Source organism: Propithecus coquereli, unplaced genomic scaffold (genome assembly GCF_000956105.1).
Source record: "Propithecus coquereli isolate 6110/MARCELLA unplaced genomic scaffold, Pcoq_1.0 Scaffold237, whole genome shotgun sequence".
Classification (NCBI taxonomy): Eukaryota; Metazoa; Chordata; class Mammalia; order Primates; family Indriidae; genus Propithecus; species Propithecus coquereli.
This window is the reverse complement of record NW_012147919.1, coordinates 3,513,404-3,526,061: the sequence shown is the minus strand read 5'-3', so window position 1 is coordinate 3,526,061 and position 12,658 is coordinate 3,513,404. Positions and strand designations below refer to the sequence as shown.

The following is a 12,658-nucleotide window of genomic DNA, read 5'->3' as shown; positions in this document are numbered from 1 at the left end:
AAAGGCATTAGTCCTTTCCACATTAAAACCTGAATACGGTTCTGAGTCCCAGATTCTCGGAGAGGCCGTTGCTAGCCTGCCCGCCTCCCATCCCCCACCACAGACCTGAGGGGGGAACTGGGACTAGGCCGGGAGATTCTAATTCCTCCCTCTAAGTGTGTTTCTAATTAAAAGTGGGGGTGGTTTCAGGTATGTAGCTTCTTCACACCCGTTTTAAGAAAAAAAAAATTCCCATTTATTTTTCAATAGGTAATACCAGCCCCTGGCTCCAAAGTCAGTGTGAACGTGTGTAACAGTAAATGGCTTCCCTCCGACTTCCTTCTCCCAGCTGCTCAGTTCCGCTTCCCAGCGGCCTCTGCTGTTCCCACCACTGAGTATCTTTTCAGAGATGCTCTCTGGGTATTTCAGCAATCACGCAGAGAGTCTGCTTTTCTTTTCTTTTTTCCTCCCACAAATGGTGGCCTGGTACGTACAGTATTCTTCACCTGACAACTTACCTTGGAGATTGGTCCCGTCAGCCACTGAAGAGCTTCCTTGTTCGCTTTAAGGCTGAGGTGTTGTGTGTCCACATAGCGCTGCCACTCACATGCTGTGTGACTTCGGACAACTTTCCTAACCTGTCAGAGCCTTGGCTTCCTCATCTCTAATGTGCAGGAGATAAGAAGGCCTGGGCCATTGGGTTGTTATAAAACTTAATGAGTTAATATGGGAAGAGTTTTTAAAATAGTACCATGATGTACGTAGGACTCGCCTTGGTGAGATGCGGTTCTGATTCAGCGGGTCTAGGGCAGAGGGGACCCCGTATTTCCAGACCGCCTGGTGATGCAGAGGATGCTGGTCCCTGGACCGTACTTAGAGTAGTGAGGGCTTAGAACGCATGTCCTAAATCAGAGCCGTTACCATTATTATTATTCCTGCCGAAGTTGACTCATCTAGCCCCCTGGGATGTGCACGCAGGTGTGTTCCAGTCTTTTGCTGTCACAGGTAGGGCTGCCGTGGAACACCTTGGTGCACGGGTCGTTTCTCAGTTGAGCGCGAGTAGCCCTAGGATAAATGCCTGAAGGTGGCATTGTCCATTCGTGGTTTTGACAGATGCTGTCCGTTTGTCGTCTTCAGAGGCCGTTCCATTGCAACCCCACTGGCAGCACATGAGGGTGCCTGTGTCCCCTTCTTGCCAGCTCAAGTCTCAAACGCGTCCATCTTTGCTGGATAGATCGATAGGTGACAGATGTATCTTGCAGCTGGACTTTGCCTTCCTCTTACTCTGTGGGCTGGAGCATTTTTTCACACGTGCCATTTGCAGTCTCTTTGCGCATGCGATCTGTTCCCGTCCTTCGCCCGTTGTTCTGATAGGTGATTGGTCTTCATAGTTTTGGCTCTTGGCAGTTTGAGGAGCAGACATTTTCCCAGTTTTAAGTTTTCTTTTTACTTCGCTCGTGCTGGATTTTTGCCAAGTGATTCAGACACTGTAGCTGAATTGAATCACCTTTTCCTGTGTTGTTCTTGGGCTTGGCCTCCTTTCCTCCCTATCAGAGGTCGTTTCTTTGGTCTGGAGCTTGGGGGGAACCTGGCCGGGATCGTGGGGGTGAATTACTCAAAGTCTGGTGTAGGTGCCCTGTCTCGTCCTCCGGCTTGGGTGCCCTGCAGCAGGCACTGCAGCTCCCCACCGCTCTGCACCTGCCAACCAAGCCCAGCCTGCAGCCTGCTTTTTTTTTTTTTTTTTTTTTATGGCCTGTGAACTAAGAACAGTTTTCACATTTTTAAACGACTGAGAAAAATCAAAAGAAGGCTAATATTCGTGACACATAACATTGTATGAAATCTACATTTTGGTGTCCATAAATAACATTTTATTGGCACACAGCCACACGCATTTGTTGATGTATTGTCTGGGGCTGCTTTTGTGCTTTAACAGCAAAGTTGAGTCATTGTGACAGAGAGCCTATGGCCTGCCATGCTGGAAATATTTGTTATTTTCAGAAATATCATTTACAGTAATAATCGGTGACCCCTGCCGCATACCACATTTCTCAAACTGTGGTTCCGTGAAGTGTCCACAGGTGCCCCAGGGAAAAGGGAAGGGTTTCGTGGTCACTTGCAGGTGAAGACTGCTAGGCTGGGGAAATGGAACAGGTTTCTCTGCGGGACTTATCAGAGCATTTCCTTTGCCGATGTCCATTGTGAGTCTCTGGATAGGGAATATTGCGTAGAGGGATTCCAAACTTACCTCGCAATAGAATCATTCAACTCTTCTTTTTCCTTAAAAGCTCCTATGGAACATGCTGGGGGTAAGATAAGAATGAAGTAGTGTAGCTAAGGTAGACTTAATTCCCCTCTTCAGAGTAACCATCTCGCCAGCCCTGTGGGTGTCGGCCAGACCTTCTGCCTGGACCCCGCTAGGTCTGGGGCTTCTCTGTCCTGCTGGCCCAGGTCTGACACCAACCTAGTGTCGGTTCTGCCTCATCCTCCTCCCCCAGACAAAGTCAGAATCTTTTTGTCCCTTTTGCCCCCAGCTTCCCTCCCCCCTGCCCCTGGCTGTGGACAAGGCTCAGCACTGATTGAGGTGACAGAGCCTCGCGATCAGAGCTTGGGCTCCGGAGGAGTCAGCCTCCCCAGGTTCGAATCCCAGCCCTGCTGTCTCTCGCCATGTGACCCAGCGTGAGTCACTTAATGTCTCTCATCTGGAAAATGGGGTTAATAATAGTTTCCACCTCCAAGGGTTGGTGGGAGGGATTAGATGAGCTCATGCAAGTGAGGAGCTTAGCTGCTCAGCACGTGGCAGCTTTGTACCATAGCCTCTTGTCATTGTCACCGTTACCCAGCGAGGTGGGTGCTGTCCTTAACATCCCATGGAACAGTGAGGAAACGGGGGCTCCACGTTCTGGCAGCCCACCTGGAAACCGCCGTCCATTCAGTGTGGCCTAGTGGCCGCAAAAACACTGTCTAGAGTCAGGGCAAGGATTAGACACTATGCCCCTGATTCAGTAGGACCCTGTCCTCCCTCCCAGGCAGGGCACGGGGGACGGGGTGTGGGAGCCGCCGCCCGGGGACTTGGCCTGTCCAGGTGCTGTGCACGCCTGGGCAGTGAGTTCGGTGTGGCTGCCGGGACAGGGAGGACCACCCACTCCGACCGTCAGGGAGGGGCAGAATGTGCAGCGCCAGTTGGCCGTGTGAATTTTTGGACCTTTTGGGGATGAGCTAAGAAGCAAGTGAGTCCAGCATTTCTGAGACTCGGGCTCATGGCTACGAACGTTCTTTGTTCTTCCTGCTGTGGAGGTTCTCAAGCCCAGTGGCCGTCAGGGTGCCCGGGAGGCGCACTGAGCAAGCAAATTCCCGGGCTCCGTCCCGCACCCACTAACGGCAAATCCCTGCAGATAGGCCCAGGAATAGGCCCCTTTTTTCATAAGCCTTCTGGGTAACTTGGGGCCTGGCCCAGTGACAACACTGTGGCAAAGTCCTGCCTGGTCCTCGGGGTGCCCTGTTTATCAGAGGGGCCCGCCTGGCGGGCTCCACTCAGGCCCTGGGTCTCAACCTGCCTGCCGGGTGCCTGCACGCATCAAGACAGGGACAACTGGCGGAACTCATGTGAGGCAGGGCCACCTCATCCTTGCCCAGACTCTAGGCAGAATCGCGAGGCCACCAGGCAGTCACACCGTGCGTGGGTGGAGAGGGGCTCCCAGGCGGCCGGAATTCGAGGCTGGTCTGGTCGCCTCACAGGGGCCGCAGTGTCCTCACCAAACAATGGCACACTGATGAGAGTAAGCGGGCCAGCTGGCTGCCACTAGAGTGCCGGGCAGGTGTCGAAGACCTCTCAGAAGCCTGATGTTTGGCCCCAGGCGAGCCCCGCTTGCCAGCGCTCTCCTCAGCTCCAAAGCCCAGATGGGCACTCGCCTCCCTTCCGTCTGACCACCCAGCAAGCGAATCTGCTCCCTCTTCCTCCCAGCTGGGCCCTCCTGTTCCTCACCCAGAGAGCAGCGCAGCTGGGGCTCTGCCCTGGGCCCTGCGGATGGGAGGGGAGGGGAGGAAGCCCATGAACTCCCGGGCACCTGCAGCTCATCAGGGGCGACCAGCTGGGGAGCACAGCCTCATCCCCCGGGGGTGGGGGCTGCCGCTGCAGGAGGGCTGAGTCTGTTCCTCTCTCCCACAGGACAGAAGAGAGGAGAGGCAGCGCCTCCCTGCTCAGCCCCCCGGGCTGCGCTTCCCACCCCTGGGCCAGCCATGTCCTGCGCCCACACTGGTGCTGGGGCCCCGGGCCCAGTGGGAGAGGGGAGGAAAGGCACCTCTGAGCAGAGGAACCTCGTCGCAGCCAGGCCCTGGGCTCTAGGAGCCCGCGCAGCTTCCGGAAGCAGGACAGGCTGGGGCCCTGCATGTCCTACAGCGCCCCATGGCCTGGGCCAAGCACAGCTCCTTGGGTCACCCTTGTGTGGTCTCAGCAGCCCGTCCAACCTTTCGGGGCCTTGTTCCTTTGTTTCTTTCATGGGCATAATAACATCACCGATTCCGTAGGCGGTTGGAGGAAGAAAGTGACTTCACAGAAAATGCTGAGCCCCGGGCCCAGCCCGCTGTCTGTGCCCGTGAGTGTTGATGGTGTCACTGCTGACTGATGTGGTTCTCACGGTCACCCTGCCCCGTGGCACCCTTGCTATCACCAGCATTTTACAGCTGGTTAAACCAGGGCCGAGAGGTTGAGGAACTCGACCGAAAGTCTCCTGGCTCCGGGGCAGACCTGGGCTTTGACCTAGGACACTGGCCTGGCTTTCTCGCTCTTTCCTGGGAAGTCTGCCAGGAGTTGGCCCCCAGGCTCCAGACTTGGGTGGGGCTGGTGGGGACACTGTGTTGACAGCGAGCCCCTGCGGGGGGCCCGGCTGGGAGGCCCCGTAGCGCTGCAGGTCTCATTGACTGCTCGCCTGGGAAGGAAAGTGTTTGTCAAGAACCCCGAAGCCGGTGGCTTCCTGCAGGACTGACTGAAGAAGCCCCTTCGGGGGCCGCATTTGACTCTCGTGGGCTCTTCCCTCTGTTGAAAAAAATATTACAAAGCATGTTTTACAACCATGTTGGTATCAAGATGAATATGATCCTGGCTGAATTAAAAATTAAACAATTCTTCGATACCAAAAGTTCATGTCTTGTCTTCTGATTTTAAGAGACATGAAAACATTTCCATGGGCTCCTAGAAAGTACCGTTGACCCTGAGTGATGACCTCCAGCGCCCCGAATCTGGTTGTTAGACCAGCATCCCACAGCCAGCAGCCTCTTCACTCAGGTGGGAGAACACGTATTCACTCAACAAACATTTGTGCGCCCCAGTGATGTGCCGATGGCTGTCCTAGCACTGGGGGCACAGCTGGAACAAGACAAGGGACAAGAGCTCTCGCGTTGCACATTCTCGTAGGAGGAAGCAGACGGCGCGCGGGGGACCATATGCTGAAGGTCCGGGGGGCAGCAAGGATAAGTTTAGTTCCGAGGACGGCTCAGAGGGCTTCCTGCTGCCCTGCAGATCAAGGCGCCTGTTCCTGTTGCCGTCTTCCACCTCCAAAGCCTGTTGCAGGGAGGTGAAGACCGCTTTGGACTGGAGAGACCCCCGTCCTGGCAGACATGGAAGCACCTGGTCATTGGTCCCCAAGAGGAGGACTCCAGCATCTTGTCCTGGTTCACAGGGTCCCCTTCCTCGCCCTGTTCACAGAAGAAATCACAGGAGGACCACGTCAATCAGCCTTGCCTCTCTGATCCGAGAAGACGATCGGGTGGCCTCATCTGCCCCACCTCCCACTTCCTCAGTGGGGACCCATTTCTCCAGCTCCTGCGGGCACTTGCTCTGCATCTCCTGAGCGTCAAGGCCACAGGGCGCCTTGTCCCCCGATCTCTGCCTCCCGAAGCGGGCTGGGGCTCAGAAATGCGTGTTTAGGATGTCCGTGCGCATGGAGAGCCCTAAGCCTTGGGCACCTCTCCTCCGGCACGTGAGAGCACGTGTCCCACTTCTTAATCGCCCCAGACCGAATGCGGGGGGATTGCAGGGCACTTAAAGGATCGAAGGGCATGTGCTAGCCAAGCGTGACGCGCAGCCGCGGCAGTGGGGGGGGCAGGGAGGTGAGCCGCTCGCCCCTGGCAGCTGTGGAAACCAAGCCCAGAAAGCCAAGGTTGCAGAGGGGTCCCGCCCACGGCGCAGCTGGCTTCAAGGTGCCTTTGCTCCTGGCCATTGCTTCACATCCTGTTTGTCTGGAAGCTGGTGGGGGAGAGAAAAGAAGGGGCCCAATGACCTGGCCGCCGGGCTTAGTCCTTCTGGGCTGGGCGGGCAGAGGTGGTGGAGACGGAACTGGGTACTTGGGACCAGGCAGGTATCACAAGTGTTAGCTACGTTCTCACTTGTCACTTGGGCCTTGGTCCATCTAGAGAAGTGGCTGGAATTAATGTTTTCCACAGTTAATGAGGAACATTCTTATGCTGTGAGCCTCGGAGGGGCAGCCGATGGCCCTGGGCCTGGAAACAAAGAAGCCACAAGAAAACCAAGATGCCGCCCTCTCTGTGGGTGGTTTGCGTCCCTGCCTCTCCCGAGGGGCCCCGTTTGTGCCCCCTGCCTGCCCTCAGGGCCGGGGCTGCTGACTCCGCCCGCCGTGCAGGACGTGCTGGCTGCCCCGTCCTCACCTTGCGTCCCGCGTCCGTCTGCCTCACCTCTGGAAGCCTCCCCCATGCCTCAGTGCACCCTTCCTACCTTTGCAGACCTGGTTGGCCCCCACCCACTCCTGGGCATCCTTTCTGAATTTGGGGGTCCTTCACCCCGACATCTGCCTGGGTGGTGCAGTGGTTGAGCCCTTAGGCTCAAGTCAGCCGGGCCAGGGTGTGGACTCCGTCTCTGCCCTCCTAGCAGTGGGTCCCAGGTAGATGGCTTTGTACCTGGGCCTCACTTTCCTCATCTGTGAATGTGAGGTCACAATCCCTGCCTTGAGGGGTCACAGTGAGGAGCAGTGCGTGGAACAGGCTTAGCACAGTGCCTGGCACAGAGCTGGCGCTTAAGGAATGGTGGGTTTTCATTTTCATTGAGAACCAGCGGGTCAAGGAAACTTACGTTGGCAGATCATAGACAGTAGTGGTGTCTTATCTCATGAGGACACTTTCTGTTTCCTTTACGAGTCTGGAAGTGAGTGGGTCCAGGGTTGATTAGAGTAGGGTCAGTACAGGTTTTCTATAAAGTACAAGAGAGTGGATATTTTAGGCTTTGAGGGTCAGGCATTCGTTTCCGCCTGCCATTTAGCTTGAAAACAGCCACAGTCTATGTGTGTGTGACTGTGCATTGGCTGCGTTCCAATAAAACTTTATTTGTAAACACAGGCAGTGGGCTGGATACAGCCCGTGGGCTGTGGCTTGCTGGCCCCTGGCTAGAGTCTCAGCAGTAGTCAAGGCTTTTTCCCTGCTGGCTCCGTCATCCTGAGCGTGCTTGGCATTTTGTCCTGTGGCTCATCACATCACAGCTGGGGAGATGGCTTTCTCCATGTTCCCAAGCACGGGGGAGGGCGCAGTGGGCAGGATGAAGGAAATTCATCTCTTCACGTGCCTGCCTTTTTAGGGAGGAAGACACTTCTGCGAAGCCTGCAGCACCGATTCCCAGAGGGAGCTGCAGGTGAGGAAGGGTCTGCTTTGCAGCCCCCATGGATGGAGCAAGGCAAGGAACAAGGGGCCGGGCATGGCTTTGCGGTAGGATCTGCACCCAGGCGCTCTGCCTCCCTCACCCCTGCGAGGATTGGACCTTCTCCACTCTGCTCTGGGCCACGGGAGCAGGGGGCCTGGTCCGGCAGCTTCCCTGGCCTCTTCAGATAGTAGATGTGACGATTCATGAGCAGATGACACCTACGGAGTGCAAAGGGCTGAGGGAAATGGGGAACGTGAGGAATTAACATCTTTGCGTTGGAAAGTTGCAAAGGTGGGTCCACACAGAACCCTGTACGTGGATGTTTCCTGTTGTGTTCAGGATCACCCAGACGAGAAGCAACCAGGTGAGAGGATAAACAAACCGTGGGCCTTACGTACAACTGAGAGGAATGAACTACTGAAACACAACGACACAGATGAATCTCAGAGACAATCTGCAGATTGAAATAAGCAAATGCAAAAGACTGTAGGAATTCATTTTATAAAATGTCTAAAAAATGCAAAGTTACTGGGATGTGAACAGGTCAGTATTTTCCAGAGACTGGGGCTGGGGTGGAGTGTGTGCAAAGCCTACTTTCTCCACCTTGGCACTATGGACATGTTGGACGGGGGATCTCTCAGTCATGGGGTCGTCCTGTGTGTTGTGGGATATTTAGCAGCTTCCCTGGCCTACAGCCACTCAATACCAGTAGCAGCTGCCCAGTTGTGACAGCCAAAGACATCTGCAGACATTGCCACATATCCCCTGGGGAGGGGCATCGCCCCTGGCTGGGAAGCGCAGAGATAAAGGCAGCTCAGGGGAGTTCTCTGTGGGGCTGGAACTGTTCTGTGCCCTGACAGGCATGTCGGGTACACAAATCTATCCACGTGCCGACACTGACAAATTTGCAAACCAAAAAGGGCTCAGCTTTACTGTATGGGAACTTAAAAACCAGCACTTTAAAAAGCAACAGAACGAAAACAAAACACCCCCAGGGAGGTAAGCCGTGAGTCCCAGCGAAGCCTTGGCGGGGCTGCTCCCCCTGCGCGGCAGGTGGGCCAGATGCCTCCTCCTCTGGTTCCCTGCAGCCTGCAGAGGGCCCACTTATAACTAGTCTTTGGGAAAGTCTTTCTGTCCCACCTTTAAGGAGAATCTGTTGGCAGATAACACACAAGGTGCCCAGTTAAGTTTGAATTTCAGATGAGCGACAAATACCTGCCTAGTTAAAGTGTGTCCCACATACTGCGAACTTCGTCCAGCTGCCTGAAGCTCAGATTGAACTAGGGATCCTGTTTTTTTATTTGCAAACCCTGCTAGTCTTGGGCGAATCTGCAGGCTTTTTTTTTTTTTAAACCTATTAACCCTCAGCTAAAATAGAATTTTTTCCAACTTTCCCAAAGATGTAGATTTTATGGTTCAAATATTATGTATATGTTGTCTCTCTCCCTACCTTTTGTTTCTGTGGTCCTATTCTGGCCCTTTTGTATAAACGGATCGTTCAGCGTGTGACTTTGTGTCTGGCTTCTTTCATGGAACATCATGTGTTTGAGGCTTGTCCGTGTCGCGGTGTGTGTGTCAGCACTTCCTTCCTTTTTATGGCAAATGATACTCCGTTGCGGGGGTTCACCGTATTTCTTTATCCGTTCATCAGTTGATAGACGTTTGGGTTGTTTCCACTCTTGCTCTGTTATAAACGCTGCTGCTGCAAACGCTCGTGTGCACCTATGTTTTGTGTGCACCTGTGTTTGCATTTCTTGGGTACGTGCCTGGGAGTGGGATTGTTGGGTCATGTGATAACTGTTTGTTTAACTGCCATGAGATACTTCCAGCCTGTTTTCTGCGTCCCTGTTTCTTGCTGAAGGAGAAGAAATGTCCATTGTGGTGTGTGTCAGCCTTTTGGTTGACAACCTGAGTCTTTTCGCAAACTTGGGGGCAGAGGGGAAGAATCTGAATCTGCCCTCGGAGCGCCTGTTCCATGCCAGGCCCAGGATGGCTTGTGCCATGTTCCGTCTCCTCAAGTCTCTAAGAAAGGGGCAAGAACAACCTAAATACCAGCTGAGACTAAAGCATCCAGGGGGTCGTACATCTTGGTGGTTGGGGTGGGAGTGTGAGCTTCAGGACTGGTTTGATCCAGTGACTTGGCGGGATCCTGAGAGACCCAGTCTCTCTGCTCTTCCTTCTACCAGGGTAGCCTCATTTGGAAATGTGGTCTCCTCCTAGTTGCCAGATGATGGCTGTTTCTGGGGCTCCATCCATCCTCCCTCAATCCTGTCGAGAGAGAGAGAGAGAGAGAGAGAGAGAGAGAAAAGGTTGCTCTGGACCCAGAGTGGGACGCTTCTGCCATATTGGCTCCCTTCATTGGCCGAATTTGGTCACGTGCTAATCCCTGAATCAATCACTGTAGTCGGAGGATTAGTTGCCTTTTATTAGATCACAGGCCCCACTCCAAGGCGGGGTGCAGGCTGCTTGAGGACAGCTGCTTACATTGGGCTGGTTACCAAGGAAAGGGCGGATGAGTGACACTGGTAGCATCATCCCCATTTTACAGATGAGGAAGTCGAGGCCTCAGTGTGCAACTTCACCTCTCAGCCTGCTGGTCAGTGGCAGATGTGTGGGTTTGAACACCCTCGAGACCCTCTTCTCTCCCCTCTGTCCCACCACGTCTCAACTGAGGCTGTGGGTCCCTGGACGTGGCCGTCCCGACAGCCACAGGAGCAGGCCAGGCGCCCTTGCTCCGAGGGGCAGAGAGGCTGTGCGCAGCACTTGGATTTAAGGTATCTGGAGTAGGATCAGGTTTTCAGGCCAGGCATTTTTATTTTGCCCTAAAACCCTTCCAGGGGGGAAACACAATTCCTAGGGGCTCAGCTTTAATGGTTTCTTTTATAGAATCGTTCAAATTATAGATGGGTGAACTCGAGGAAACCCTGCTCAGGAATGCAGGAAGCCGACGTTGAAAGGGGTGAAGGTAAAATAGCGGTGGATGGGGAAATTTGTTCCTTTAAACATTAGTTGTTAAAAAAACCAAAGCCAACCTCCTGGTGCCGATCTGGTCTGGAGGCTGGGTTTCTCGACTTCTGGCCCGTCTGGCGGACTCCAGGGGAAGTTAATTCCAGATGTGGACGCACCCGGGACCTTCCAGAAGCCCTCAGCTTTGCTGGCCTCTGACCCCTCTCACCTAACGTGGGGGCATCGAACCTGCAGTGACCAGGCGTCCTGACTCTTCAGCTGGCCAGATCTGGCTTCAGATTCTGCTTGGTTGCTCCCAGGCTGGGTGTCCTTAGGCGGGTTATGCAGCCTCTCTGAGCTTGCTCTGCCAGGAGTAAGTAGGCTTTGTGTCCATCTGACACTTTCCTTTGGAATACTCACCCCCACCAGACACGGTGTTAAATGTGTATTTGCTGATGACCTCACTGTTGTCAGAGCCACCAGATAGACAGCCTGGTCCAAGTCCACACCTCAGACCCGCCGGCAAGCACAGGACACGGAAGTCTCTCCCTCCACTTTCTTCCCTCGGTTTCTGGGACCCCATATCGTCTTGGTGTCCCCCTGCCTTCCGTCCAAGCTTCTTCCAGATCCTTCTCTCTCAGCACTGCTGCCCAGTCTCTACCACATTCCCCTGACCTCTTCGTGGAAAAGAGAGACCACCCGGGTGTGGTCTTCACGTCACTTGTCCAGCTATGCGTTCTCCCCGGTCAGCACGTCCAGTTTCCCAGCGTTAAACGCCATCTCTGTGCTGGGGACGCCCAGGTGCCTGTTGCTGGCGTTTTCCGAGCACTCACTATGCGCACGGCCCTGCTCTGAGCTGCATCTGTGCATTCGGTGACAGAGGCGGGACTTGGAACCCAGGACGGCTGGCCTGGGCCCCACCTCCTCCCTCGCCAGGCCCGAGCTCCTCTCTTCCAATCCGTCAGGCCCGGGCTGGGATGGTCTGCAGCCTGCGGCAGCTCCCGCTCGCTGGGTGTCACGTGGGGATGTCAGATGGTATCTGCTAAACCAAACTGCGTTTCCTCTTCCAGCCTCTGCCCCTGCCTCAGTTTCCCTGTCTTGGTAAAGGGCCCTCCCTTCTCCCAGGGGCTTAGGCCAAGAGCGTGCAAGTCCCGTGAGATGACTCTCTTTATTACACCTTTTACAATCTTGGCAAATTCAATCGGGTTTTCTTTCAGAACGCACCTGGAGTCTGTCGTTTTCCTGGCTTGGATGTTGTATTCCGGTTATGTGAGGCATCGCCGCTGGAGGAGGCTGGGCAGAGGGTACAAGGGGCCTTCCTGTACAGCTGCCTGTGAATCTGTTATTATTTCAAAACAAAACGTTCAAACCAAAATAAGTTCTAAAGATGGATTTTAAAAAACTAACGATTGAAGACCTACCCATTTCTCACCGGCCTCAGCCCTGGCTGCCCTGGGTCCCGGCTCACCTGGCCTCTCCCCTGGACTGTTCCAGACCTCCACCTGGTCACCCCACTTCCGGTTTGACCTCTGCCGTCCAGTCTCCAGTGGCGGCCTGAGGTGGTCTTCTAAAAGCAACTAGATCCCATCCCAGTGGTGCCTGACCCAGGGCTGCCGCGGAGGAGTGCCGCAGACGGGGTGGCTTAAACCCCAGGGCTTCAGCCTCTCGCAGTCTGCAGGCCAGAAGTCCAAAATGAAGGTGTCGCAGGGCTGTGCTCTTCCGAGCGCTGTAGGGAAGGATCCTTCCTGCCTCTTCCAGCTTCAGGGGCTCCCAGCAATCTTCAGCGCTCACTGGCCTCTGTCTTCCTGAGGGCCGTTTGCAACTGCTCCCACCCTCCTTGGCACAGGGCAAGATTGTCCCTTACCCCTCGACGTTAGGTGGGCCACGTGACCTGCTTTGCCGGATGAAATGTGAGTGGCACTTGCAGGGTTCCCTCGCCTGGGGCCTGCAGGCGGCAGCCCGGCACCGGCCCTCCCTCGCTTCCCTTTTCTCCGCTGACTTACCGCCGTGGGTCCCTGCGGCGTGCGTTCCCGCTGCCTCCCCACAGCAGGGAAGCCCAGCCAGCAGGGAGTTTTCTTAGCTGTGTTC

General features: G+C 54.9%; 1 protein-coding gene across 1 annotated transcript in view; it reads left to right on the top strand.

Moving 5' to 3' along the window:
- Nucleotides 1–12,658, top strand: part of BMP7 (bone morphogenetic protein 7) — a 79,101-nt gene that overhangs the window by 56,836 nt on the left and 9,607 nt on the right. The gene's annotated exons all lie outside the window — the stretch shown is intronic.